Source organism: Heterodontus francisci, unplaced genomic scaffold (genome assembly GCF_036365525.1).
Source record: "Heterodontus francisci isolate sHetFra1 unplaced genomic scaffold, sHetFra1.hap1 HAP1_SCAFFOLD_278, whole genome shotgun sequence".
NCBI lineage: Eukaryota > Metazoa > Chordata > Chondrichthyes > Heterodontiformes > Heterodontidae > Heterodontus > Heterodontus francisci.
This window is the reverse complement of record NW_027141343.1, coordinates 1640117-1645032: the sequence shown is the minus strand read 5'-3', so window position 1 is coordinate 1645032 and position 4916 is coordinate 1640117. Positions and strand designations below refer to the sequence as shown.

General features: G+C 43.2%; 1 non-coding gene across 1 annotated transcript; it reads left to right on the top strand.

Moving 5' to 3' along the window:
• Positions 1–1598: 1598 nt before the first annotated feature.
• Positions 1599–1670, top strand: trnaw-cca (transfer RNA tryptophan (anticodon CCA)). The gene has a single exon. It is a non-coding gene; the product is annotated as a tRNA-Trp (tRNA).
• The last annotated feature ends 3246 nt before the right edge of the window (positions 1671–4916 follow it).

Sequence of the window (4916 nt, the reverse complement as noted above, 5' to 3'; positions counted from 1 at the left end):
TCTCAAAGGTACACAATCCAGTTGATTTCTGATCAAATACCTCCTTCCTCATTCAATAGAGGAAACAGAGACATAAACAGGAGTCAGGTGCAAGAAAGTTTCACCAACAGAGCAAAGAAAGGCACCAACAAAAGTCACACCTACTTTCCAAATCATTTCACTGGAATATTCTTTCACTTGTTTTGTCGGATGACTGCAATAAATCTGAAAATGAGCACCATGAGGTTTGTGTTCACTAGTCACCTGTTCTCCTGTGTTTGTCTGTCAGGTATGTAATTCAGTTTGTATTGGATATTGAAGAGAATCTCTTTTCAAGAAGATTACACATTGTACTGTGTTTAAAGCAACCAACTTGGAAAATGGCAGAAAATGAATGTTTCAATACCTGTGTGACCAGATTCTTCCAATGCTTTTCAACAGCTAGATTGATGATGCTTGTAATCTGTATCCTGTGGAGAATGGGAGAGGAGAATAAAAACATGGTGCATGAACAGGACAGACTGTGTAAAATGGGAGCACAGAAATACTGCCACCTCATTGAAAGTTAATGAGATTTATTCGAAGTCAGACACCTGTCCACAATGAACAAGTGAATACATTAATTGTCCACTTTCAATCTAAATGGGACTGAGGTTCCAACAGAGAAGTTTTCTGGAAAATACCTGCTGCAGTTTTAAAATTGATGAACTGGAACATCTTATACTAACTTTCAAATAACTGTCGTGATTGTATAGTTCCCATAGTGGAGAGAAGGAGTTGTTTATAAATATAAGCAGAAAGACACATTTGTGGATTGGCGAATGAACTTTATCTTTCTGAAATGTATTTGTCCATTGGTTGCAGGTCACTGGAAATTCTTTTTTACATTTCAATTGTAGCAGCAGCAGTTAGCAGCAAAATGTCTGATTAATCAGAGTAGTGGGTCTGGGAAACACTTAAACAGCCGAGACCCTGTAAAACAGAACTCCAAGTAATAGTTTAAATAAGGCACTGAACTGACAGAGCAGTAAAGGCCTGCTCAGGTCAGGAAAAAAAACCCGACACAAACCTGACAGAACCACATTGGACCCGAGCCTGACCCGGCCCGAGTATCTCCATTTATTCCCACGCCCAAACTAACCCGAGCTTTACACGACCACCGGAATGTTCACTTTATCTACCTCCCGATTCCGAATCTACAGGAAGCTGCAGCATGAGCGCAATGACGTCATAGAGATGCTCACTTGCTCACTGCGCAGACTCAGAGTTTCCCTCCTAAATGACCCGGACTCCCAGCTTTGGTTGGCTTTTCAACTTTTGACACTTATTAAACTCAACTTCCCAGCAAAGTTAAATGTAATACTTACTGTGTGTGTCCGACACGGACTCAGACAAACCTGGACCCAGCCTGACCTGAACCTGACCCAACCTGATCCGAGCCCGAAAGCCAGAACCGGAAGAGCGACCCGACATGAACCGAACCCGACACAGGCCGTCGGGTTCAGGTCGGATTGCAGGCCTTCACAGAGTGGAGGTCAGATGAGGATTGAATTAATTTCAATCACTGAATCTAAACAAGAAGTAAATCTGTCAGGCATGGAACACTTTGCTTTATATGTGAGCTTGTGGCACAACGGTAGCGCATCTGACTCCAGATCAGAAGGTTGCGTGTTCAAATCACGTTAGGCTCAGTTGTGTTTTACAGCAGCTCAAGTTCCTGGATTTTATATCAGAAGAGAGTTCGATCTATTGGAATGTTCAGTGAATGGTTGAATTTCAAGATCAACTTTAATAGATTAAAGTCCTGATTTCTGGTTCCGTTCCATTTCCATGCTCAGTTCTTATTTCACACTGTTTTATATCAGAACAATGTTTCAGTGATGTGATGTGTCCATTGTTTGTACAATCGCTCTGTCACCCAGTGTGAGAAATAAAACACAAACCGCCCAGCGTGCGGCTCAAACCCATACCTGGCTCTGTCTAAATGCCGCTTAGTTCAGTTGGTTAGGACGCAGTGTTGATAACAACAAGGCTGTGGATTTGATCCCCATGTGCGCTGTCACATGGTCAGTCAATAATTTGACACATTTTTGTTACACTTAAAATCCAACTTTTGGATGCAAACAAGTTTACATAAAATGTCAAAGGGAATTTATTTTGAATAACATCCATTGTATCTTTGTCACTGGTCTGGAGTAACACAGAATTCTTTCCAATTATCTTCCGTTTGCTGATAAACGTTGAACTCGTGGCCTGTTCTCGTTAATGGTCACGAGCAACAAAAACAGACAGAGCGAGTCTGACCACCCAGAGATGTGGAAAAGGCTTCAGTTTGGGACAAATGCAGCAAATCAAATGTTCACCCGGCCCCGAAAGATTCAAAAACTGGGGAAAAGGACACAGGGAGATAGAGAATAAGCTAAAGCAGACAATGTAAATATTTCCCATCCTTGATATCTCTCTATTCCAATCCAACCTTCAGAGTTGGGTAAATAATTTCAGTGTAAATTGTGCAGCTGAAGAGTCAAAACCAAAGGGTGATGCAGAATAAAGGAGAACTGCCAAAACCCCAGATTGAACCAGGGATCTTCAGTCTAACACACTCCCAACTGAGCTATTTCAGTCTCACAGGCTTGGGATGATAAGTGGCAAGTAACATTCGCACCACACAAGTGCCAGGCAATGAATATCTCCAACAAGAGAGAATCTAACCATCTCCCCTTGACATTCAATAGCATTACAATCACTGAATCCCCCACCATCAACATCATGGAGGTTACCATGGGTAGCCATACAAATAACGTGACTAGAAGAGCAGGTCAGAGGCTTGGAATCCTGAGGTGAGTAATTACAGTGCACCTGTTGGCTCCACCCCAGGGGCTGAATTTGTTCTGTAAACCATGAAGCAGCTTCCTCTCAAATCCCAGGTTTATTAATAAATCCTTTTACAAAAGCCCCAAAGTGTGATATATTCCTCTCACTCATCCATGACTCCTGACTCCCCAAAGCCTGTCCACCATCCACAAGGCACAAGTCAAGAGTGTGAAGGAATATTCTCCAGTTGCCTGGATGGGTGCAATTCCAACTCAAGAATCTCAACACCGCCAGGACAAAGCAGCCCGCTTGATTGGCACCCGATCTGCAAACATTCACTCCCTCCACCATCGACGCACAGTTGCAGAGTGTGTACCGTCTACAAAATCCACTGCAGCAATGCACCACAACTCCTTAGACAGCACCTTCCAAACCAGTGACCTTTACCACCTAGAAGGGCAAGGGCAGCAAATACAGGGGATACCACCACATGCGAGTTCCCCTCCAAGCCACACACCATCCTGACTTGGAACTATATCGCCGTTCCTTCACTGTCGCTGGGTCAAAATCCTGGAACTCCCTTTCTCACAGCACTGTGGGTGTACCTACCCCACATGGACTGCAATGGTTCAAGAAGGCAGCTCACCACCACCTTCTCATGGGCAATAAATGCTGGCCTAGCCAGCGATGCCCACATCGCATGAATGAATGAATAAAAAAGTGAAGTATCCCTTGTGTCATTGTTTTGGTAGAAAATATAACCCTGGTGGAATTGCCCCTCCCAATCACACCTCACTTCATAGAACATAGAAAATGGAGAAAATTTATGGCACAGACTGAGACCATTTAGCAATCGTGTCTGTGCCAGCTGAAAAAGAGCGATCCAGCCCAATCCCACTTTCCAGGTCTTGGGAATGGGATCTGAACAGATCTCAGAGCTCACATTATGTGAATGTTCTGTTGAAGTATTGGTGAGGTGATATACCAGGGGAGATTCACACTGTTAGACACAGTGTGAAATACATTCAAGTATTTATAAAACATTACAACATGTGAGTAATATTCCCCATTGATTTCTCAGCACTGATGGATTGTGAAGTGGGAGACAGCCAGAAGTCCCAGTGATCCACACTGACCATGAGCTGAGAATGAAATGAGATAAAGTTCAATCTTCAGCAGCGAGATGCTGCAGAGAGGTAAGAGTCCTGAATCAAGGAGAGACTTTCTCATCCTGCTGTTGAATCTCATTTCAAACACTCCTTGAACTCTCTGCCGAGGAATTCAGAGCTGGAGAATGGCTGTAAAATCAGCCTAAAAAGGAAGTATAAGACACCCACCGAGAGGCTCAAACTCAAAAACTTGAGATTCAGAGTTTCATGCTTTCATCGACTGAGCTCACCAGGCCTGAGACAGTGTCCACATCCTGTCTGCTATTGGACGGTGCAGCTGTTGGCTCCACCCCAGGGACTGAGTTTGTTCTGTAAACCATGAACCAGCTTCCTCTCAAATCCCAGGTTTATCAGTAAATCGTCTTACAAAAGCCCCAGAGTGTGATATATTCCTCTCACTCAACCAGAATAAAAGTTACATCTTTTGCTCTTTTTACCTTCCAAACATTGACTTCTATTTTTCTCAGCATTTATTTCTCTCTCTTTTTTATATTGTGCATTTCCTAATAAACATTTCATTTCAATTATTTGTGAGGGATGAAATGAACAGTAGAGATTTTCTGCAATGGTACCAGGGGTGTGGGACAGAGCGAGTGGTTCAGATCTGGATTACACTGCCTGAGAGTGCTGGAGGCAGATTCAATCGTGGCTTTCAAAAGGGAATTGGATAAACACCTGAATAGAGAAAATTTGCAGGGTTACAATGAAAGGGCAGAGGAGTGGAATTAGCTGATTTGCTCTTGCAAAGAGCTGTCATGGACATGATGGACTGAATGGTCTCCTTCTGTCCTGTAACCATTTGATTCCTTGATTCTAACTCTGTCAAAGTTGTTCTGAACTTGCTCTGCTCCAAGGAGAACAACCCCAGCTTTTCCAGTCTCTGCACATAACTGAAGTTATGAGGAACCATGGGGAACCCACTGTAAACCTTCCTCCAGACAGAAATACAACTGT